Source organism: Danio rerio, chromosome 11 (assembly GCF_049306965.1).
Source record: "Danio rerio strain Tuebingen ecotype United States chromosome 11, GRCz12tu, whole genome shotgun sequence".
Lineage (NCBI taxonomy): Eukaryota > Metazoa > Chordata > Actinopteri > Cypriniformes > Danionidae > Danio > Danio rerio.
Window position 1 is genome coordinate 5,227,503 of NC_133186.1, and position 25,917 is coordinate 5,253,419.

At 35.8% G+C, this 25,917-nt stretch overlaps 1 protein-coding gene and 1 long non-coding RNA gene across 5 annotated transcripts in view; one reads left to right on the forward strand and one right to left on the reverse strand.

The window, feature by feature from the left end:
* The window catches only part of LOC141376525 (uncharacterized), a 33,539-nt gene extending 13,213 nt beyond the window's left edge, over positions 1-20,326 (reverse strand). Inside the window, exons 1-4 of one of the 3 annotated variants that reach the window (XR_012386966.1) lie at positions 20,085-20,326; positions 19,936-19,971; positions 15,153-15,283; positions 13,999-15,054 (exon numbers count right to left, since the gene is read on the reverse strand). This is a non-coding gene — a long non-coding RNA (uncharacterized lncRNA). Of the gene's footprint in view, positions 1-12,611; positions 15,055-15,152; positions 16,340-19,935; positions 19,972-20,084 lie in introns of those variants that run through there. The other 2 variants (XR_012386964.1, XR_012386965.1) reach the window with 2 other exon arrangements.
* The window catches only part of ptprga (protein tyrosine phosphatase receptor type Ga), a 502,971-nt gene that overhangs the window by 86,559 nt on the left and 390,495 nt on the right, over positions 1-25,917 (forward strand). Inside the window, exon 1 of one of the 2 annotated variants that reach the window (XM_073915995.1) lies at positions 20,314-20,427. The gene's annotated coding sequence lies outside the window, so the exon portion shown is untranslated. 2 annotated transcript variants of the gene reach the window in all.

Consider the following 25,917-nt stretch of genomic DNA (forward strand, 5'->3'; position numbering starts at 1 on the left):
GCAAATACGTTTCGCCGGTTCTCCTCATTTATTAGTTGGATTCACTTCAGCACACCGGCGTCTTATCGGAAATTGCTTTGGAGTTGCTAACACCGGGCATTTTACTTACAAATGTCTAATTGTGGGAATTTATTTTTCGCTTGTGTGCAGCCAGGTCGCAGCGCTATGCTATGCTACGCTACGCTACATTGATCAACGCTACATGTGGTGCGTTTGTTCCTACAGTAGCTCCAATTTTAATATCTCCCCCATTTTTATATACTCAATATGCAATTCACCAAGTTTTGAGAGCCTTTACTCCATTTCTGATTGTATTTGAATAAATTGAGGTATTACCCCCCCCCTCCATTTTTTTAGCACAACCTCTTTAAGCCAAAATGAATTTTACTTGCAGAATGAGAAACTGCAGGTACCGCTGAAGACCATTTTGATGAAAACCTGGAAGTCTGACTCACTAATTGGCCTCATTTTCTCCGCAATCATAATCCACAGGGTGGCTGATAGTGTAAAGCATACTTTGTGAAACAGATGTGGTTGGATAAAAGCCTCTTTTTTTAAGCTCTTTGGGGAACAAAGTGTGCTTTTAATGCTGTTTAAATGTACAGTCAAAATGAAAAGTGCCTTAACACTCATAACAGGTCTTTGTGTATGTAAAAACTTGGTACGCTACTAATACAATTTTATAATTTGGCTGATACTACCTAGGGCTCAAAGCTGAATGGGTAATTTTAGCTAAATGGTCATTTAGCCATTATTTTAGGATAGTGTTTATGGTAATATAGTTTTATATGCATTCATGCAGGCTAATGTTAATGTCATAATGGTTAATAGCTTGCTGATATACACTCACCGGCCACTTTATTAGGTACAACTGTCCAACTGCTCATTAAAGCAAGTTTCTAATCAGCCAGTCACATGGCAGCAACTCAATGCATTTGTGCATGTTGACATGGTCAAGACGATCTGCTGCAGTTCAAACCGAGCATCAAAATGAGAAAGAAAGGTGATTTAAGTGACTTTGAACGTGGCATGGCTGTTGGTGTCACACAGGCTGGTCTTAGTATTTCAGAAACTGCTGATCTACTGGGATTTTCATGCACAACCATCTCTTGGTTTTACAGAGAAGCACCTTTGGGATTTGGTGGATAGGGAGATTCGCATCATGGATGTGCAGCCGACAAATCTGCAGCAACTGCGTGATGCCATCATGTCAGTTTATAGCAAAATATTTCCAGTACCTTGTTGAATCTATGCCATGAAGGATTAAGGCAGTTCAAGCAAAGGGGGGTCCCGGTGCTAGTAAGGTGTACCTAATAAAGTGGCCAGTGAGCGTATGTAAAAATATATAACACAAGTAAAATGCTTGTTAGATTGTTGATGCTTTGTGTATCGCACAAGTTCTTATCTTCAATAAATCCCAATCAGAGGGAGATTTCATAAGGATGGTGCAATGAAGATTTAGCCCTCACAAATAATAATAATAAAAACAATAATAATAATAAATAAAATAAATGAATAATAATAATAATAATAATTATTATTATTCTAATAATGAGAATAAAATGCATTTTGAAATATATCTAAATAAATAAGAAAATGTCACTATATTTTACTATATTTCCATTTAAAAAGATGCAACATTAGTGGTATACATGACCTGTTTTAAAAAACATTAACATTTTTTCAACATATTTTTGTCTGGTAGCGTTTGTCTGTTCATTAATGTAAAATAATTGCATGACCAAAGTCCTGACAACAAATGTTTGTTACTCTAATTTTAATCAGTTAATGAAGTTTCAACAATTCTTTTTATCTATGCAAAGTTGAACTTAATATTCTTAATCAGTTTGATGTAAGTTGAGATGACTCAAATAAATTGATTAAATTCAAAAACAATTCAATTCAACAAAACATTTTTAAGCAGAAATATGTATAGATATATTTTTCTACTGTGTAATGCTTTGAAAGAAACAAAGGATGACAGAGCTTCACTACATACAGTCCCATTCTTTTGTCTTCCTGAGCATTTAGCTTGACCATTATAATGCACACAGGAATATGTCTCCGCCCCTTTCCTGTCTCCACCCATTTCCTGCAGCTCCACAATTTCAGCACAAAGTGAAAGTGTAGTGAGCTTTATATTTGGAAGTGCCACGTTGAGTGATTATGAAGCGGTTCCACACAGCTAAATAAGCACGATTCAGAAAGTGTGTGTGTGTGTGTGATGAATGTAGGTGCGTAATCTACTGAGGCTGCAATCCGCAGGCCTTCGGTGCCACACACACCGTCCACTATATTCATCATATTTAAAAAAAAAATGTATATACCTGTACACACACACACACACACACACACACACACACACTTGTATACATGGTTTAAAGGGACTTTTGTATATAGGCATAATATTTTTATTCGGTAAAAAATTATTATTACCACACCACATTTTGAATATTAAAAAACCTCATTAAAAACTCCATTAGGTTTTTTATTATTTTTTTTTTTATTTATTAAATATTTTATATGTTAATAATTTATATGCCAACAGAAAGGTCAATTATAATAAAAACAGTAATAGTGAAGTAATATGTACAACATTAGCATTGAAATATGTCTCATACAGTTTAACTCATATTTGATTAAAAGTAAATAGTTTTCCTGCTGGCGCCGTTTATTTTGGCTGTGGTATATTCCAAACTAACTAAAAATGTCCAGTAAGTAGAGTTTCCAAGTAAGGTCAACTGGAGTAGATGGATCCAGCCATAGTTTCAGGATCGTTTCCCATTAAGTACTTACATTTTGAAGTGATTTGAATTATAGGGACATGAGATGTGACCCTGTAAACCAGCTTAATAGAGTACAAGTCATAGCCTTGTCATTATACAACTTGGTGTCCCCGTAAACCACCTAAATTTGTACGCAAACATACACACACATGTTGGAATTGGTAGTTTACAGGGACTCTCTATAGGCCTAATTTGTTTTATAAAGTAGAACAGTATGACCCTATCCCAGCCCTAACCTAAACCCAACCCTCATAGGAAACCTGTGGTAAAATTAAAAGTTAAAATACCCCCGTTGAGTATGATTTTTTTTTAAGCGTTTTTGAATTATGAGGACATCAGATCTGTCCTCGTAAACCCCCTTGGATAGAGTACAACAGCCATACCTATGTCATTATACAATTTGTGTCCCTGGAAACAACATAAACCTGTACACACACACACATCTTGGAGTTCGTGGTTTACATGGACTCTCCATAGGCGTAATATTTTTTTACAATAAAGACTGCTTATTATATGGCCTTACCTTAACCCTAATCTAAACCCAAACCCCAACTTCACAGCAAACTAATGGTAAATTTAAATACCAAAAGACCCCGTTAAGTATGATTTTGAGGTGCTATTCAATAACAACAACATTAGGCATGTCCTCATAAACCACTGTGATAGAGTACACCTGTCATTATACAACTTTGTGTCTCTGTAAACTACACAAACCTGCGCACAAGCACATGTTGAAATTGGTGGTTTACAGGGACTCTCTATAGGCCTAATTTGTTTTATACAGTAAAAATCACTAATTTTATGGCCCTACCCCAGCCCTTACCTAAACCCAACCCTCACAGGAAACCTGTGGTAAAACTAAATTGTCAAAATACCCCCGTTGAGTTATTGAATTACAAGGACTTCAGGCATGTCCTTGTAAACCACTGTGATAGAGTGCAACTACGTCATACCAATGTCATCGTACAACTTTGTGTCCCTGTAAAACACTTAATCTTGTAGACACACATACACACACACACACACACACACACGTTGGAATTGGTGGTTTACAGGGACTCTCTATAAGTCAAATGTCATTTATGCAGTAAAAAGCACTAACTTTATGGCCCCACCCCAGCCTTTACTTTAACCCAACCCTCACAGGAAAAAAATGGTCAAATTAAATGCCAAAAGACCCTGCTTAGTACGATTTTGAAGCATTATTGAATTACAAGGACATCAGGCATGTCCTCGTAATCCACTGTGATAGAGAACAATTACGTCATGCCAATGTCATCATACAACTCTGTGTCCCTGTTAAACCACCAAAACCGCTGCACACTCATTTCACACACATACGATTATGAAAACAAATGGCAATTTTGCAAAAGCAGCCCACAGCAAAGTTGTAGAAAGTCCATGGGAAACCGCTGAAATAAATGATGCGTACAATTGTGTCTGTGTGTGTGTGTGCTTGGTCGATCACCCGGATTGTTCTGGTTGGCAGTGTTTTGTTTGGTTTAAAAGCTTTGCAGCCACCAGATGGTTTTCCCGCCATGAAGCAGTGGGTCTGTCATTAGCCACTGGCAGGGGGGAAGAGCTGGTTGTTTGCATTGGGCCAGCGCTGAGCTGTGTGTGTGTGTTTATAGAATAGGGGTCTCATCACCTCATGTGGGTGTTAATCGAATTTCCACGTTCACGAATATCATGTCCAACACGTCGCCACGTCCAACCGTGGTGAGATTACACTGTGGAAATCTTGACGTCGACTAACTTCCCCATTCATAGCCTTCGCTCTTGCTTTTCCACACTACCGACGGTAATTTCATATGTGGAGCCGTCTAAATCCTGTCTGCGCTCGTGAATTGAGCTTCCAGTGTTGAGATGTGTTTGCCAAAATGATTATTATGAAGTTGGGAGGAGTTTTTTAGCTATTATAGCGAATAAGTAGCCATGTATAGAGTTGAAAATGGTCACTTTGACAACTTAGACTGCTTCTTACAGACTAACTTAAGTGTTACTTAATACAGGTACGTAGACAGTTTTTGTGACACCTCCCTCCCTTAAAGAAAAACATCAAGTTCTGAAACGTGAAGGGAGTGTAAATGATGTCCGAGTTTTAATTTTTTGGGCAAACTATCCCTTTATGTGGTCCTGGGTCACAAATAAATAACTGGATTTGATAAATACTCAGATTTTAGCTTTCCCTATTGCATGTTTAGAATGGGCGATGATGAGTGTGTTGTGCATTCCTCATCTTGGTTTACTTCTGTGCTGACATTTTCTGTGTCCAAGGCCGTATTGGTGTTTGAGCAGTAATAGATTAGCCGCGACCTGCGAGGTGACCCCGTTTGCATGAAGGAGCACCACGGGTCTCTGTATCGATTCAAAATCATTAGCCGGATGGCGGCGGTGTAAGTGTGTGTGTGGTGTCGTCGCAACAAGCTGAGGCTAAACACATGGCCTTTTCTCTTTCCAGATGAAACATATGCAGTCATCTACACTGTAAAAAAAGATTGCACTGCCATGATTTCACAGGTTAAATACTGTAAAAATGCTACAGTAAAAATATGTAACCTAAATTTATTATTCTGTTTAACGGAGAGAACTTTTTTTTTTTTAACAAATTTTTCAACAAATTTTTCAACATAATAGTTTTAATAACTCATCTCTAATAACTGATTTATTTTTTTATCTTTGCCATGATGACAGTAAATAATATTTAACTAAATATTTTTTCAGAGACACTTCTATACAGCTTAAAGTGACATTTAAAGGCTTAACTACTGTAGGTTAATTAGCTTAACTAGGCAGGTTAGTGTAATAAGGCAAGTTATTGTATAACAATGGTTTGTTCTGTAGACAATGGAAAAAAATAGCTTAAAGGGGCTAATAATTTTGTCCTAAAAATGGTGTTTAAAAAATTTAAATCTGCTTTTTCTTCTAGCCAAAATTAAACAAATAAGACTTTCTTCAGAAGAAAAAATATTATCAGACATACTGTGAACATTTCCTTGCTCTGTTAAACATCATTTAGGAAACATTTAAAAAAAAAAAAAAAGTAAAAATCAAAGGGGGGCTAATAATTCTGGCCTTATCTAATCTATAATTATTAAAAATTTTGTAGTTATGTGAACGAAACCGAGTCTTCTATATATTAGTATGTTTATGTGATTGTTGGAAGTTATTAATGTGCATCGTATGAATTTTTCATCAGCACATGTTTTTAGTTGCATTTTTGTATGTGTAGCAAACGCTATGAATAAAGTGCGGTAGTTTAACGTGAAGTCTTTTTTTTACAGGTTCTACCATAATTTTAAATGTAAAATTCTGGCAATCAGAGCTGTCAGTTTTTTTACCCTTAATTTTACGGATTAGTTTTTTACAGTGCAAATTAATTTCGTAAATTATATTATAAAAATCATCTGTGGTTTCAAGAGTTTTACAGTTAAAAATATGGTAGTAACTGTAAAATATATTTTTATTTTAAATTGATATAAAACTCCCGGATTTCATTCAGTGTTATTCTCTATTGTTTTGAAGTACTTACATCTACACGTTGTACATCTTAGCTGACCACATTGTGCACACAAATTGGTAACTGTTAAATGTGCGTCTTCTCTAAATGTGTATGTTTCTGTACTGGGGGAAAAGTTGTTTGTGATCAGCATTTTTTATCATATGGCTTTCTTGTCAACTCATACTTTATGGTTGTGTTTTTATCTTTTTATCGTTAGCAATGGTACAATGTGTAGATGTTAGTACTTTAAAAAAATGATGTATAACACTATTAATTAATGAAACATGGTAGATTACTGTAAAATCTCTTTTACACTTTCTACCATATTTTTAATTGTAAAATTCTGACAACCACAGCTGCCAGCTTTTACTGTTAATTTTACATTCATTCATTCATTCATTTTCTTGTCGGCTTAGTCCCTTTATTAATCCGGGGTCGCCACAGCGGAATGAACCGCCAACTTATCCAGCAAATTTTTATGCAGCGGATGCCGTATTTCCAGCCACAACCCATCTCTGGGAAACATACACACACTCATACACTACGGACAATTAAGCCTACCCAATTCCCCTGTACCGCATGTCTTTGGACTGTGGGGGAAACCGGAGCACCCGGAGGAAACCCACGCAAACGCAGGGAGAACATGCAAACTCCACACAGAAACTACCCATCTCTGGGAAATGTTAATTTCACAGATTTTTAAAATGTATTTTATTTTATTTTTTGTACGTTTTTGTGCTCGTGGAAAAGTTATGCATGACTTCCAGCATGACTTTCTCGTCACATCTTTATAGTTGTGTTTTTATTTCTGGTACAAAGGATTAATGTGTACATGTTAATACTTTAAAACAATAGTGTATGACACTATAAATTAACAAAGTACTGTAGTTTATCTTAAAATGTTTTTAATAGTTACTAACACATTTTTAAAAATTTAAAATAATGGCAGCCTCAACAGTTTTACTGTAAATTTTACTGATCTGTTTGTTGTTTGTTTTCAGTGTACGGCCATATCGGTAACTGTAAAAAGTGTGTCTTTTCTAAATTAGTATGTTTCTGTGCTTGTGGGAAAAGTTATTTGTGATGAGCATTGGTTTATCGTATGACTTTTGTACGACATCTTCATGGTTGTGTTTTTATCGTTGTAGCAAATGTGTAGATTTTAATACTTGAAAACAATAGCGCACAACACTATAAATGAATTAAATTCTGTAGTTTACTGTAAAATCTATTACGGTTACTATCATATTTTTAACTGTGCATTTCTGTAAATTAACTATACAACAGACAGTTTTTACTGTACATTTTGTGTAGTGTACACAAAAATGGGTAACTGAAAAATATGTGTTTGTCATTAGCACAGTTCCCTAAAACCTGTGAATGTTGTTAAATATGAAAAAATTCTCCTGTTTAAAAACACAACGGCACCCTAAAACTTTGCACCTCTGTCAGCAAAGACACGTCTGTGACAGAATTAAACTCATCTCTGTCAAACTAAAAAGGTCGGTGATGACTGATTGTTTAAAAAAATACACAAATGAGACTTAAAGAAAGAATCCAAGTGTGATAAATGGCATGAATGAGAATCTGATGCAGGAAGTGCGGTATCTACCATGGTGATTTATTCATGCAGAAGATCTGTGAAGCATATTGCAGAGGGCAAAGAACATTCGCAGTTTCACAGAACACATGGCGGCCTGGTTGGGATCCAGCCCTTCTGTGAAAGCGTTGTTCGCGGTATGCGTTTTTGTTTCAATCCATAACGCAGTCCTCAGTAAATATGGATCTTTTCCATGTATTTTTATTTTTATTTTGTTGTTTTCCGATAATAGTTTATTCTAAATGCACACTATAAATCATTTATTAAGCATTAGCAAATAGTTTTAGACAATTATTTGTTAGGCATTAACTCTACATTAGTAAGCAGTTCATAAATACATCTATAAATGCTGCATCTTGACTTAAAAGCACTTATTTAATGAGCTTAATGATTGTATTGTCAAACTTGGTTATTGATGAATTTATTATTACATGTTATTATAATTTTTTGTAAGAGTTTTTTTTTTTTAGATTATTAACCCATTTTGTGCTTAAATTATTTTATATGGTTTCATATAGCCTTGTTAAGGGTGTCCTATATGAATATGTTTTGCATTTATGTTCTCCAAGTTTTAGATTTTTTTCAAGAAAAGCGTATTTGAATATGCAAATATGTCGTAAGAAGCCTTCAATGTAAACTTTGAATAGGAGGAGAGCTTTTGGCCTTCTAACTCAAAACAATTGCTTTTAAAAGATCGATTCATATTCATAAACACATGTATTGTGTTTAAAATTAGAAAACCGTTCCATATGAGCCTCCCGAGAATTATCTATCATATGAATATGAAAACACAAAGAACTAATCCATTTGTCTTTAAGTGATTAAACACACACTAGTTTCCCTAACAGACTACTGTGTGTCAAAAAGAGAAATTACGAAGTTATATATTAAAAATATTATATTACAAATATTGTAATAATTAATTAGAATTATTAATTAATCCAAATAGTAAAATATTCCCTACACCACAGCATAATCCTAAGAGTAGAGAGTATTTGTTCCCACACTACAGAGTTAGAGCAGTCAAAGAAAAAAAAATATCATAGTAAAAAGTAAATACTGGTGTTAATACACAAACGTAAGTACATACCACAATGGTAGAGTAACATCTAACAAAACAAGTATTTTCAGCAAATCTCACTGCAGACTTTTAAAGACATCTGACAGAGTCAAACAGCAATCATGCATGGTGTGAAGCATTCAGTTTCAGAATGGCGCACTGTGAGTCACGTGACAAGGACTGACTGCTCGACTTCATACTTAGTATGGAATATACACATTTCTAGTTTTTTTTTTAATTAACAAATGTATAATAATCGTGATAGTTCCTCAGACTTAATAATAATAATTATTATTAAAATTGATTGATGTAAGGTTTCCATACCATACAGTTGACCAGCTAAACATTAAAGCACAATTTGCAGCGGTCGCCTGTTTTCCCATTGTAATCTGAGCTATCCACTGCACGCACATTGCTATAAAGACACTATCTGAAGATGAATTTGCATGCGTGAATCAGAAACATTTCCATTCAATAAATGTGCAAATAAAATATGATGCACAAACTTATTGATGATTCCTACTTGTCTTTCTCGTGATAAATAGTGGGCAAAATCTGATATGAAGTGGGGAAAAAAAGAAGAAAGAGATCATCAGACGCTGGATTCGAGCCGAGTTCATGCTCGAACGTGTCAATACATGATCACATGCGTCTTACGAGGTGCGCCACAGAGACTGCTAAGGGTACTGCAACATTTTACAGATATAAACCACATTATTTCTTTTTTTAATGCACTCAGTGTGATGTTCAGACCCAACTGTGTTACCCGCATCAGCTAAACTCTCCCACTCTATTTTTTTCTTTTGTTGTAAATTCCGGAGAACAAACTTGCAAATAACACCGCTTTTCTCCGGTCTACCTCCGAAAGCAGCACCTCCATTTCACATTCTGTTCAAAGTTTCTCTTTTTGCTTGATTTTGCCGTTGCTTTTTCGTTGGGTTTTGCCATTAGCATTGTCATTAGCATATTTATACGGGGGAGGAGGCAGGGAGGGGTTTTGTGCTCGTGCATGTTGCGCTCAGTTTCACGTTCATTCGGATGTACAAAAGAATATGCGTGAGATTCGGCGTACGCAGTGTTTCATACATCTGAATTTTTTTCTGCGTACGCACATTTACAGCTTTGTGCGTACACAATGTTTTAGTAAGATTTCCACACAAGTCTTCGTACATGAGGCCCCTGGTCACTGGTCGCCACTGCTTCGCCTGTTCCCCATCATCATTATTATTATTATTATTATCATTATTATTATTATTCATTTATTATTATTATTATTATTATTATTATAATTATTATTATTATTATCATTATTATTATTATTATTATCATTGATTATTTTACAACCGGAATCTATAATTGTGCATCCATTTTTGGTAGCTGTATTTTTAAACCGATTACTACTGTAGAGTTAATCCTTGACAAAATGATGAACTCACAAGTTGCTAATGCTTAAGAAAACGATTCACAGTGTGCAGTTATTACCTTATTTCTTGTTGTTTTGTTTTGCCCACCCCAAACTCATATATTCACAAACACTATCGTTCCCGCTTTCTCTGGGTAATCAGATCACAAAAGGAAACTCGTGTAGCCCAGGGACTGTTGTGTTGTTGTTGTTTTTTTGTGAACTTTGGCTGTGCGTGTATGTAATGAAATTCTCCGGTGCAGCATGCAGGACTAATGAAGCCAGCAGAAAGCATAATGCAGTGCCTGATAGACTCCAAGGAGTTCTGGGCAAACTACAAGAGAAAGAGAGAAAGAACGAAAGAGAGAAAGAGGTACAGAAGAGAGCTTTCCTGGCATTCGGTACGAACCTCGAGGGACTGAACTCCATGGCCAGTTCTAGCTTTTGTATGCAAATAGAAGCGAGGGGAAGTAGAGAGCTATTTCGAGGTCTTGTCTTTTTTTCCTCTCTCGTTTCCTGTGGGCCTGAGTTCCATGCCCAAACGTCCTGCCCCGAGGCGCCCCCTTTTCCACACACTCCGCACACAAACACACGTCCACTGGAGCGGCGCCAGCGTCTCCTCCCAGTCACAGTTTTCTCTTTTTTTTCTCTCTCCTCATGCTGACTGACTGCTGTCTAATCGAGGCTCTTGCAGTTGGCTCCGCCAGCGTCTTTAGCATTCTTAGCGCCCTGCTAGGAGCGTGAGGGTTTGCTAATCATGAACAGGTGCAAAAATGATTAAGCACCTCCTTCCCTGCTTTGCGATTCGCACACATGACCCCCATGTATCAATTAAGTAGGTTTGGTTGTTTATTTTGCACGTGTTCTTCTATTTTTAGAGAGCGATAGGATGCGGTGTGTGTGCGTTTGAACTATGTTTGCGTTCGTGAAGGGTCTTAAGTTGGATTAGCCGGCAACAACAAAGATAGTCTCTATGGGAATTAAGCATGAGGGAATGCAGAATTGGTGTGTGTATCCAAAAGCTGTAACGGGCGCAGGTGCAGGACGGCAAAACAACAATAAACGGAGGAGGAAATAGATGGATGTGCTTACCCTGAAGTAGAAATGCTAGAGTAATGTATTTACAAATGCAAGTCAGGTCGAGATTCTGCGTAATGAAGGTCTGATTAGTAGAAATGGCCTCTGTTTTTGTAAATTTAATTTTTTGGAGCTGTAATTGAAACTGTAAAACCCAAAAAGTTAAGGTAACTCAAATCCTTTGAGGAATGGCAACAAACCATTTAAGTTCAAAAGCTAATCCTATTGAGTACTGAGAACTTAATCTATTTGAGTAAACGAAGCAATTTGAGCACAGTAACACCCAATAAATGAAGAGAACTCAATCTAACTGAGTACTGTAAAACCCAATAAGTTAAGGCAACTCAAACCATTTGATGAAACCGATTGCAACAAACCATTTGAGTTAAACTAATCTATCTGAGTACTGTGAACTTACTCCATTTGAGTTGAAGTAATGAGGTAATAAATTAACTCAATACCTTCAACACTGAGTTCAAAACTCTTTTCAAATAAGTAGAATTAACTTTCAGTCAATTTTGAGTTTACGACACTCATTTTACATTTACACTTACATTTGTAAAAACGGTCCCACTTTATATTAAGTGTTCTTAACTACTATGTACTTGCTTCAAAACATAAATACAATGTACTTACTGTGTTCATAATGTATTTGAGAACACTTGTGGTGCTGTTGAGTTGGGATAGAGGTTGGGTTATGGACAGGTTTGGTGGTGTGGGTAGGTTTAAGGGTGGGTTAAGGTGTAGGGAATGGTCAGCAGTGTATTTACAAATGTAATTACAGAAGTTATTTACAGATGTAATTACATACAGGTATTTAATTAAGCATAAGTACACAATAAATACATGTATTTACACAATAAGTACATTGTAACAAACCAATAATTCCTGTGTAAGTACATATTAGTTAAGGCCACTTAATATAAAGTGAGACCGTAAAAACAATTAACTTAACCCTATCGATTTGTATTGGGGGAACATGAATGGTGTGAAACCCAGCATTTTTTACAGTGTGTGGTGTTTTTTTTTTAAATATGCCAACATAGGCTCATTCTAAAAAGGTAGCCCTATATACATTTTTGGAGGTCACAAATTATGTAGCCGGAGATATGTATGGCTGCATTTCATCTTTAAAATGAACACTATGATGCTGTTTCTTTCACGCTTAACAGCTGAACGCTTACCTCTGTGCTGTATATCGCCAGACTTGTGACGTGGAGCGGAGTTGGCCGCGATGACAGAGTTTGAGTCTGCTGAAGAATGGCTCCAGAAAGCAGGGAAGATAAAAACAAAAGGCAAAAATATAATATCAAAAACAAGTAAACAACAGGGTGAGAATGTGGTAAAATCTGTAATCGTGCTAAAAATCAGGCTGCCATGAGGGCTTTTGTTTTTTCTGGATTGCTTTTGAAAACGCTGTTGGTTTGGTTTAGACCGCGGCCTCTGGTGGAGTTATACGAGAACAGCAGGCGCGAATTGCACTTTGAGAGAAATTTGAGATCCCAAAAAGAGTATACAGCGGCCTCTGCGGGACTCGCGGACACAAAAACTGAAAAAATATACCTACTGGGACATATTTGGCGCTCTCCATAAATGTATATAGGGGTATGTTTTCAGAAAGAAGCTGGGTTAAAATATGCTCTACAAGCTCCATTTCACATGTCATTTTGTTATGGAATGGTTGGGAGGTATAATAGTATTTATCATTAATGCAGAATAAATTTTCAATCATAAATAATGTCATGTATACAGTAAAATGTAAGTAAGTGGGTGTGGTTTACTCAAATTCACGTGAGCTACTCATGATACTGAGGGAAGCATTTACTGTAAGATTAGGTCAGCAATCTGAGGTTAATGTTTACCTGGAATTTATATTTACTTTTTAAACTTGAGACTGTGAAGTAGTGTAGGGTCATTCTTGAAAGATTCGTTCATTTTGAATAATTCTTTTATATGCGACCTCTCAGGAAGTGATTCGTTCATTCACGCATGCGCACATTTGTACAAGTGGAGGTGAAAATTTGTCAGAATTAGCTGGAAAAAGATTTGATTTGACTACTGCGAATGCAAGTACAGAATAACTCGGTGTACAATATGCCTCACTTTTTTCCAGCGCTACAGCCTCTGTCGACTAACAGACTAAAACATATGAAGTCCTTTTAACTTTTACAGTATTTAAGTTTATTTATTTTCTGAAACTATTTAAATGACTTTCCTCGTCAACACATACTTATAGTTTTGCTTTTATGTTTAATCCACTTAAATAAATTTGTAAAAACAATTAAGTTAACAGACTGAAACATTTAAAGTCCTTAAAGTTTTTGCATTATTTAAGTTTTATTTATTTATGTAAACACTTTTTGTTGATTATCTGTAACTATTTAAATGACTATATCGTGAAATATGATGTTACCGTGAACTAAAATGACTTTAACGGTGAAATAGAATTTTAGTTATACCACTCACCCTTACCAGTAACAGTTTATGTTTGGAAGCCTGATTTAAAGCACAAATGCTAAGTAAAACAAATCAGAAAAGTTTTTTTTTTTTTAAAGAAACTTAATTGGAGAAATAAAACAACTGCTAAATCTTAATACGAAATTATTATGAAAACTAAATAAAAATATATTTACACACATTTATATAAGTAAACAAATACATTGAAAGATGGCCTCGACGTATTCCATGCGAGGCTAATCATGGGTTTAATTTTTAAATGAATAAATCTGGATAAATAAATGAATAGATAAGTTGGTCCTTGTATATTCATGGCAAAAACACTGTCAACATCTTGTCTTCCCTATAGCAAAACATCTTCCAAAGCGCGCGTCTGCTCCGGTCGACATGTCAGGTCATGTGGAAGACACCAATGAAAACCCTCATGGCCCACAGCACACATCAGAAGTGAATCAACCGGCAGAAATAATCCATAATTTGTCTGACAATAGGGCATTTCCTCATCAGGCTGATAACAAACTGTAAACAGTTATTGGCCGATACTATTATGGCTGCCACTATATTGTGCGTGAATTGTCACTTATGCAATGCAAACAGCTCCACTGTCTATAGTCGGTGCTGTGGTGTAAGAAACACAGATTGTATTGTAGTCTTTTTTAAAGAGATTAGCTTTCGGTTTGCCAGTCAATTTTGTGACCCACTTTAATACGAGCTTCAACCCAAATTTGTGTAAAATATGGAAATCATGCACAAATGTAAATGCGCATTTGAGGTTTGTGTGCTTACTAGGAACCACATAAACCTCAAGTTTATTTATATAGCACATTTCATACACAATGGTAATTCAAAGTGCTTTACATTAAAAAAGCAAAGATTAAAAATAATTAAAAACAGATTGAAATGTGTTAAATCAGGTTATAAAAGAAGGAAAAAGAAAAGAAAGACATACTAGTGCAATCTATCGGACGTAGCAAAGTGCTTATTCAGTAAAGGCACAGCTAAACAGATGTGTTTTCAGTCTTGATTTGAACGTGCCTAATGTTGGAGCACATCTGATCATTTCCGGAAGCTGATTCCAGCAGCGGGGGGCGCTGTCAGTAGCTGAAGGTTGATTCACTCTGCTTTGACTGAACTCTTGGATAGTTCTAGGTTTGTATTCAGTGAGCATATCTGTAATGTATTGAGTTCCTAGGCTGTTTAGTGATTTAAAGACAAGTAAAAATACTTTAAAATCTATTCTGAATGTAACTGGGAGCCAGTGTAAAGACCTGAGGACAGGTGTGATGTGCTCTGATTTTCTGGTTTTGGTCAGAATCTTTGCAGCAGCATTCTGGATGAGCTGCAACTGTCTGTCTTTTTGCGAAGACCAGTGAGGAGGCCGTTGGAGTAATCCACCCTGCTGGTGATAAAAGCATGAACAAGTTTCTCTAAGTCTTCACTGGAAACAAATCATCTAACCCTACACACACAAAAAAAAACACATTTATTATTAACTGATAATCTGAAATTATAATTAATGTGAAGGGTTTGAAAGCTGTTGTTGTTTTAACATCTGCAAAGTTTATTGCCACTTGAAACTGTATAGTGCAGTGGTTCTTAAACTTTTTTCATCAAGTACCACCTCAGAAAAGAACGGTCTCTCCAAGTACCACCATAATGACCTGGATTGAAATACAGTAGCGTATTTGGCCAGATGAAGCAACTACTGCACTGCACAGTTAAAACACGAGGCAGATTAAATCCTATTATTAAAAATATTTATTGTTGTCAGCCACTTTAAACATTATAAAAGGTTTGAACATTAACACTGTAAATGGCGAGGCAGTGGCGCAGAAGGTAATGCTGTCGCCTCACAGCAAGAAGGTCGCTGGTTCGAACCTAGACTCAGTTGGCGTTTCTGTGTGGAGTTTGCATGTTCTCCCTGCGTTTGCGTGGGTTTCCTCCGGGTGCTCCGGTTTTCCCCCACAGTCCAAAGACATGCGGTACAGGTGAATTGGGTAGGCTTAATTGTCCGTAGTGTATGTGTGTGTGTGTATGTTTCCCAGAGATGGGTTGTGGCTGTAAATACGGCATACGCTGCGTAAAAAAAAAACTTGCTGGATAAGTTGGCGGTTCATTCCGCTGTGGCGACCCCAGATTAATAAAGGGACTTAGCCGGCATGAAAATGAATGAATTAACGCTATACTGTGCTTATATGTAAAAAACAAACAAACAAATAAAAACGAAGCTTCAACTTTTAAACTAAAATATGCTTTAAAAGGATAAAAATTAAGGGTTACTGTGCTTAAAAAGTAAAAAAAAAAAAAAAAAACTTCTGTACTTAAAAGTAAAGTATTATCATATAGCATCTAATTCATCAACAGCTGGAAATGTTGCCTGGACCTTAGAAATATAGGCTATATGTAGGCCCACACGGAATCTGCGCGCATCATTGTCATTAAGGTATGTATTTACTTCTGTAAATTTATATTTATTCAGTTTATTCACTAATATTATTGAGATATAATAACAGTAATATTAAAATGTTCAAATGATTGATTTACAATATAGTTTATAAAGTGATATTTTCTGTCTTTTAGTGGATATATTATATAAGAGAGTTACTTTGTTTACCAAATAAGTGGATCTCATTGGATTTGCATTGTAAACGTTAAATAAAAGTTAAACATGTATTACTTGTTCATTTAATATATTGAGTTTTTAGTTGTGATATTGCTAAAATCATTCAGCATAAATCCAGATTTTTTACAAAATTTTCTGAAGAAATAGCACTTGTTCGATCCTCGGCTCAGTTGGCGTTTCTGTGTGGAGTTTGCATGTTCTCCCTGCATTCACGTGGGTTTCCTCTAGGTGCTCCGGTTTCCCCCACTGTCAAAAGACATGCGGTACAGGTGAATTGGGTAGGCTAAATTGTCCGTAGTGTATGACTGTGTGTGTGAATGTGTGTGTGGATGTTTCCCAGAGATGGGTTGCAGCTGGAAGGGCATCCGCTGCGTAAAAAATGTGCTGGATAATTTGGCGGTTCATTCCGCTGTGGCGACCCCTAAGCCGACAAGAAAATGAATGAATGAATGAATGAATGTAGCATATGATATATTTGATTCCTCCACGTACCACTGGAAGGATGCCCGCGTACCACTAGTGGTACATGTACCACAGTTGAGAAAAACTGGTTTAGAGCATTTTTTGAGTCATGTTTTTGGCTTTTTTCTGATTACTGTGCGTCAGAAAGATCCTTCGGAAAAACAAAAGTTGGATCCTGCCAAAAATGTGATTTGAGATATATGGGAAATCTAAATGCCATCTATTGTAAACGTACTTTCTCCTTCCCCAGTAATGAATGTACAGTGGGACTGCACCCTCCCAGTGCATTGGCCAATCATTCATGTCGTGATTCTAACCTAATTGGTCAGCATCGTGGATGTAGCCGGACGCTGCTTTTGTGGACCGAAGACAGTCTAGTTCATTTCTCTTTCTCTCCCGGTGGACTATCTTAAAGGGCAACCATCATTACTTCAAATTATGTTATTATGTCTAACAGTGTCGCCTGGCGCTGCCAGCACCATTTTTCTTTCTCCCTCTCACTGTCTCTCCCCCTTTCTCTTTCTCTCATTCCCTATTTGACATACACACACACAGAGTCACTGCTTGTCAGCTGCTTAGGCGCCTTCCGATTTAATAACAGTCCATTTCTCTCATTCTCCTCCTCTCTCGCTCCTTTGGACTCCATAAACAAGAGACCTCCTGTCTTGTCCTTGAAGTCATTACGATAGCTGCTTAGCCACAGGACCCTGATGTAGACATAACAAACGCTACAATGGCTGATGTCTCGAGACCTCAAAGCCTTTTGTCCTGTTAGATTCACAGTGTGGCATGTTTTTAATCACAGCGTGGAAGGGGACGCAAACTCCCATACCAGCACTTGACGACTCTACAGACGCTGATATTGAAATGCGTACAAGACTCAGGAGGGTTTTGCACACTCCATGCAAACCCGTCACCTCTGCTTACAGCTGTGGGAGCTGAACCGCGGCTGGCTGAAGCAGCTGTCCGCTGTCGGCTGTTGGCCTTGCTATGTGGCATCTGTTACGGATATTTCTTCTCATGTGCCTTGACCTTCAAGCCTCTCTTGAAGAGGAATAAAAAAGACCTGTTCTTCATTTCACTTTCTTGCCCTCCTTTTTTTCTCTCTCGTCTGTCTCAACAGAGATAAAAGCACACCAATATTCCTTTCAACCTACATGCCGGCGATTCCAGAGCCCTGTCTGGCCCAAGAACAAACTAGAAAACAGGCCCCAGCCTTTTAAATATGTTGTTTCAAAAACCCACTCACTTTCTTTCGGCTTAGTTCCAGATTTATCAGGGGGTCACTACAGTGGAAGGAACCACCAATTATTCTGGCATATGTTTTAATGTGGCGGATGCCCTTCCATTTGCAACCTAGCATTGAGATTTCTCTAAGCACTGCGAATGTCAGTACAGAATAACTCTGTGTACAATATCCCTTGCTAAGTGAAACAGTCACTTGTTTAGCACTGCAGCATCTGTCAACTATTAGACTGAAAAAAAGTCATTTAATTTCTGACTATATTTAAATTTAGTGATTATACTGTGAAATGTATTGTTACCGTGAAATACAATTACTCACCCTTACCAATAACTAGGGCCAGACAAAATCTGCAGACTTTTTTTGCTATTTCTGTGAAGAATTTTGGTAAAAATCTTCAGATTTCTGCAGAATTATTTTGGGAGTATCATAACCTTAGTATAACACCCTAATATGTGAAATAAAAATATTATCTTTTTAACTTTTATTTAATGCTTAAAATGCAAATCCAATTAGATTCACTTTATTTGGTAAACAAATGCTTAGAAAAATATTACTGTAAATTACAGAAAATATTACTGTACAAACTGCATTGTACATAAATCAGATGAACATTTACATATTAGTCAATAATATTACTGAAATCAATTTAAAAACTGAATGAATATAGATTTACACACATTTACTCAAGTAAATAAACAGAATTAATGATCGGCTAAAAATCTGCGGAAAATCTAGGGAATTCTGCGCGCACAGATTCGGTGTGGGTCTACCAATTACCAATAAACAGAAGCCTGATTATAAATGAAATTAAGCAGACAAAGTATATTCTCAAAAAATAAAATAAAATAAAATAAATAAATTTGGAAAATTGGACAAAAAAACAACTAATAAATCTTTATTTTACAAAATGTTTTCAAATTACAGTTGTGGAACCCTGGGAAACCCATACATTTGCTCCAATTCATGTCTTTGGACTGTGGGGGATACTGGAGGAGAGGAAGCCCGCTTGTACATAGGGAAAACATACAAACTCTGCACTGAAATGTCCCCTTATTCATTCGGGACTCGAAACAGCAACCGTCTCGCTGTGTGACTGTGGACTGGTTTCCATATTTAAATCACACTTTACTGTATCTGAATAAAATTGAAATCAGATTTAGCCATATTCTTGTTTTAAGGATAATATCAGTGACTAGATCCTCTGAGCCATGGGTCTATTGTAAGATCCTTTATAGAACTGAAAATTCATTGAACCAAGGAATGGTGGCCTACCTACTGTATACCTTTTGTCCTGAACTCTTAAGGGATTTTAACATTTGAATTAGTTAACCCTGGGTCATTCTTAACATTTGTGTAAACTAATTTTCCTATGTGAACAGGCCCTTTTTGAAAATAGCGGTAAATTCATTCCAGCTATTTTTCTGAAAGAGAAGTTGTAACATTAACGGTAAATACCGGAATGCTGCACTATGTGAATGCAGAAGGAAGATTGCCGGAAAGAGCACGTTCACGGTTAGAACACGCTGACGTGAGTCGTCTACTCCAGCCATTCATACGCATTAACATCCGTGCTGTTTATGAAGATAAAAGCCTTTGAATATTTTCCCAGACACATTTAGCTGCTAGATGTTAGTCAGATAACATTTCTATGTTCCTTCTTAATGCTAACTGTGTAAATACATATCGATAAGTTGCATATGATAAGCCGTTGTTTGTTTACCTTCAAGCTCTGCTTCTTTCAGTTGCTTGACGCGCCCTGTGTGCACATGAAGCAGCCGGTGAACACCAGCACACACACATATTATGTACATCTCAACATGCAAAAGTGTTTCTCTGTATGTTATTTTTGAAATTGTCCACAATACTTACCATCCACAGAGTTTGTAATGTAGTCAAGTGTTTACAAATACAAATGCAGCAAATTTTTTAGCTCTGAGATCATAAAAATGCTCTAAAGTCATTAATAGACTGCGTTTTGATAAGCCAAACATTTTCTAGTGATAAAACAGTGTTCATTTCCATCCTTTAGTTATTTTAAGCATATATTTCACTTACTATGTGTGTGGGACTTTTATTTTGAAAACGCGAGTTCTTGTTTACTGTGTGTTACTGGGTAACGACAGCGTGAGGCATGTTCAAACTCGCTTCAGGAGGCAAAACGCAAGATGTACTGATTGCACACTTATTCATCTCCATTCTGAGGTGGCATAAGGTATGTTTAGTTATGTATTTTCTTAGTTTATTATGTTTATTGTTAAATTTTATGCGTGTGTTTCACCAAACACATGTAGACTGCTGAATCATGTCAAATCACTCAGCTCAACTGTCATATGTTCATGCAGAGGTTGATACCAAAGACTGTAAAAACTGACAGTAGGTCCTGGCTGATTTCTTTTACTGTAGCTTCAACATACAACGCAATACACTTCTGTCACTCTCTTTTGTTATTTTTTAATTATGATTTAGCCTTTATCCACATCAGATCTGGTGAGCATGATAATGTTACTCTGAATTGATTATAATATATATAACGTTTTATATATATATATATATATATATATATATATATATATATATATATATATATATGTGTGTGTGTATATGTATATTTTTTATTTGAACTTTTAACAAGAATACAAGAACCTACAGAAAAGGTACAAATCCCATAATAAAAGAGGTAGACAAAGGAACACGACAAAAAGAGAAACAAAGAATTATGCCAGGAGGAATATAAATTACAAAAAACACTTTAAATCTATACATATATACGTCACAGTGATGTTTAAAAGGTCACAAACAATAATAGAGGTAAAGTTGGTTTTATATTCGGATATTCAGACATTGTCCTTAATAATATAATTTCAGAAAAGTATTCTTTGCAAATTAAAGAATAAATTGTGAAATCATGTTAGCAGCCAAAGACTATCAAAGTACAACCATGTTTACAGTCAATTAACGTTAGATAGTGTTGATGTTGTTTTAAATTCTGATCACGGTATTGTAATTACTCGTAATATAACTTGCAAACTCCACCTGGCCAATCAGAGTAATTCAGACAGTTGTGTAATAATGAAAAGTAATGCATAGAACTTTAAAGAAAGATGACCCTATGTTAAGTATTGTGCTAATTACACACATAATTTACATTGTCTACTTTAACCTCTATACTTTACATCTTTGCTAATGGATAAACTGAGATTATAAAAAATTACTATGCTACTGAGTACAGATCCTTTATGCTATGGGCCTGTTTGTCAATATGTTAAAGATGTCATAGCCATTTTTATGGTCAATGTTTCTTTCATCTTTCCTTATGTATTCATGCTTTCTTTGCTGTCCCCTCCTATTTCTGGACAGATTTAGGCAACAGATGTTGCTCCATGTGTAAAAGCATGTGCTTCTTCACATAGGATGATAGTGTATACTGTATATATGTATATGTCCTGGATGTGCCCACAGGGTGAATGCCCTTCAGGAGAGAACGAAGGAGAATATTAATGAGTCCATTAGGACACGCATACACATGCTGACCCCTCCTGTCCAAAAAAGACAAAAGCAAAATCAAGGTTAAGTGCATGAATGTGGACGCCTGATGAGCATTATAATGAAGTTGGAGCAAACTTGAATTTCAAAACTACCTAAGCGTAACAATTAAGCATGAGAACAGATTTTACCCTCAGGCTGAAGTCGCCATTAATAACTGAGCATTAATAACTGAGTGTCAGTCAGAATTGAATTGTGGACACTTAAAGCCCCTTTGTTTTCATCGAGAACTTTCCACACTAGCTACCTAATCAGTCATTTTATCTAATTATATTGTGCTTAATTTTACACATGGTGTCTTCAATCTCGGTTGCAATTAAATAGTCAAAAATAACCTAAAAAGTATCATATTCATCACAGTTAGGTTCTTGAAGCCATTAACAACTCAAATTACCCTGATATTACGATGTGATTCCAGCCTTGTACAATTAAAGTTCATTTCTGAAAGATTCTGGGGTCTTGTGTAGAAACCCTACGCCCAAAACAGGGAATCTTAAATCTGGAAATATATTAGCATTTTCAGAAACACTTTACAATAAGGTTCATTAGTTAATACATTTACTAACATGAACTAATCATGAACAACACATGTACAGCATTTATTAATCATAATTGAACATTTACTAATGCATTATTAACATCCAAGTCCATGCTTGTTAACATTAGTTAATGCACCATGAGTTAACATGAACTAATAATGAACTACTGTATTTTCATTAACTAACATTAACTAGCATGAACAAATACAGTAGCAAATGTATTGTTCATTGTTTGTTCATCTTAGTAAATGCATTAATTAACATTAACTAATGAACCTTATTGTAAAGTGTGACCGCATTTTCCATGTCTGCAAGCTTTCCAGGTATTTGTACTGCTGTGACTACTTTGTTCAGTTCACCCTATTCTTCACCTGGCTTAAATAAATTGAGAAATATAATTTTCATGTTAACTATTTCTGTGACTAATATATTTTAAAACTAAAAATGTGCATTAACTGTCTGTGAATAATTCAGGTATGAATATTTTTGTCATTAACACCCTCTAGATTTAGTATGGCAATGTTGATGTATTTGGTATAGATCTGCGATTCAAAGCTACACAAATTCGTGAATTCAAAACACAATTCAAAAATGCACAAATCCAATTCATCAATTCAAAACATGATTCAAAAATACATAAATTAAATTTGCAAATTCAAAACACGATTCAAAACTACATAAATTAAATTCGGAAATTCAAAACAATATTCAATAATACACAAATCCAATTTACAAGTTCAATACATGATCCAAAAATACACAATTCCAATTCATAAATTCAAAACACGATAAAAAAATACACAAATCTAATTCGTAAATTCAAAACACGATACAAAAATACACATTTAATTTGAAAATTCAAGACACGATTCAAAAACACGCAAATTAAATTCGTAAATTCAAAACACGATTCAATAATACACAAATCCTTTTCATAAATTTAAAACATGATTCAAAAATAAACAAATCCAATTAGCAAATTCAAAACACAAATCAAAAATACACTAATTAAATTCGGAAATTTAAAACAATATTCAATAATACACAAATCCAATTTACAAGTTCAATACACAATTCAAAAATACACAAATCCAATTTACAAGTTCAATACATGATCCAAAAATACACAATTCCAATTCATAAATTCAAAACACGATTAAAAAATACTCAAATTTAATTCTGAAATTCAAAACACGATACAAAAATACACAAATTTAATTTGTAAATTCAAAACACGATTCAAAAACACGCAAATTAAATTCGTGAATTCAAAACACGATTCAATAATACACAAATCCAATGCACAAGTTCAATACATGATTCAAAAATACACAATTCCAATTCATAAATTCAAAACACGATTAAAAAATACTCAAATGTAATTCGTAAATTCAAAACACAATACAAAAATACACATTTAATTTGTAAATTCAAAACACGATTCAAAAACACGCAAATTCAATTCGTATATTCAAAACATGATTAAATATACACAAATCCAATGCACAAGTTCAATACATGATTCAAAAATACACAAATTCAATTCATAAATTTAAAACATGATTCAAAAATACACAAATCCAATTAGCAAATTTAAAACATGATTCAAAACTACACAAATTAAATTCATAAATTCGTAAATTCAAAGCGTGACAAAATGGATTTTGTAAATGTGAATTGTGCTGTGCATGTATGCCTTTTATTTTGTAATTGCATTATTTTTGAGACTGATCTGGCTCCATAAAAAATCCTCATCTATGTTAATTCTTTATGACCTACTTTCTTTTTTCTGTTGAATACAAAAGAAGCTATTTTGGAAAATGCTGGTTGATGGTTTCCATTAACTTCCAAAGTAGAAAAAAAACATTAATATGAAACCGGATGAGTACCAACATTCTCAAAAATAACTTCTTTTGTGTTCAACAGAAGAAAGAAACTTAAATATGTTTCAAAAAAGTTGATGATTAGTAAATTACTGTATGACAGGGTTTCATTTTTGGGTGGACTGCCCCTATAGTCATCTGTACATAAATGTGTGTTGATCACCAGGGGTAGTTAGCATACAGACCTCTTTCTGTTTCATTCTGAATAAACTTTTTTTGACACATACTTTCATTAAGCGATGATCGGGCCATCCTCCATAAAAGCAATCTCTGAGTGGCAGTTAGACGACATTGCATGACTCCTCTGAGATTTGTCTCGTTGAGAGTTCCGGAATCCACATCTGAAAATGAAGCCCTCATAACTCTCCTCGTTCGAGCGTTGTTTCTGTGGAGACAGCCTGACAAAAAACGTCAACTCCCAATATCTTCCTCATAAAACTCTGCAGCTCTAATAGAGGGATGTAAATCAATTACGTCAGAATTCATTTCGAAGAGCCGGGCTAGATGGAACCCCTGGCGCCGGAGATTTGATCACAGAAGGCAAGCGTACACTGGCATCGACTTGCAGTTGATTTTAGAGTTTGAAAGATTGTGTTTTAAGCGAGCAGTGCTGCTTGTTTTTGAACAATATGACTTTTTTTCATGTGGTGCGTGTGTGATGGTAGCCCAGCTTCTTGATCGTGTGTGTCCGCCTGTATGTACAAAGGCTCTTTGTGCATATTGAGCTGAATTGATGGTGATTGATTTCGACAGGGTCTGGAGCATTGGGGGCTCTGTGTGTGCGCGCATGTACGTGTTGACATCTCTGCTTGGTGGGGTGTGTGTTGATAATCTGGCTGTGAATTTATGTTCCAATGGTTGCTGGATTTCTCTTGGTAACTTCCTTCTTTCTGTCCTTTCCTCCTGCCTTTAAAGAAGGGCAGGCAACGGAGTTTTCTCCACCTCGCTACCCAACATAGGGGCAGTGGGTGTCAAACTCATTTTTGTTTTTAGCTTGCCCCATATACCACAGAAATGAAGCAATCAAAGTGTGTGTGTGTTAGAGAGAGAGAGAGAGAGAGTGCTCTCAGCAAGCATTTGTTGTGTGTGTTTAAAAGAAGTCTTATAGTCATCAAATAGACGTATAAACATTGACAGCTTGGCTAAAACAAGGCTAAATTTCGGTTGTCTGTGAGAATCTAATACAGGGATGCCCAAACTTGGTCCTGAAGGGTTGGTGTCCTGCAAAGTTTTGCTCCAACCCCAATCAGACACACCTGGGCTAGCTAATCAAGCTTTTACTAAGCTTGCTAGAAACATCCATGCAGGTGTACCTGCCGGACACCGGCCCTCCAAGACAGAGTTTGGGCACTCCCAGGGCTCAACAATAAGGACTGCCCGATGGCCCGGTGTGAGAGATGCTCAGGACAGTAGACAGAATTGTTACTGGCCCGATCGGGGCAGTGCTGCCTTGTCACTAAATTTTTATAGATGGCAACATGACCGCGACATTAAATTATGAGGCTAAAGGAAATTTCTGTTTCTAACTTCGTGGAAACATTTAAATAGGTACAGCATGACGAAAAAAATGAAGGTAATGTTTTTCTTAGTTTCTTAGTTTTAAATCAGCCACCTTTTGTTTTGCAATAAAATACGTGCACGTTTTCCATACTGCTATATTTTACTGCTAAATATTTTTCAAATATTTCAATTCTACAACTACTAACATTATTTTCATTCATTCATTTTCTTTTCGGT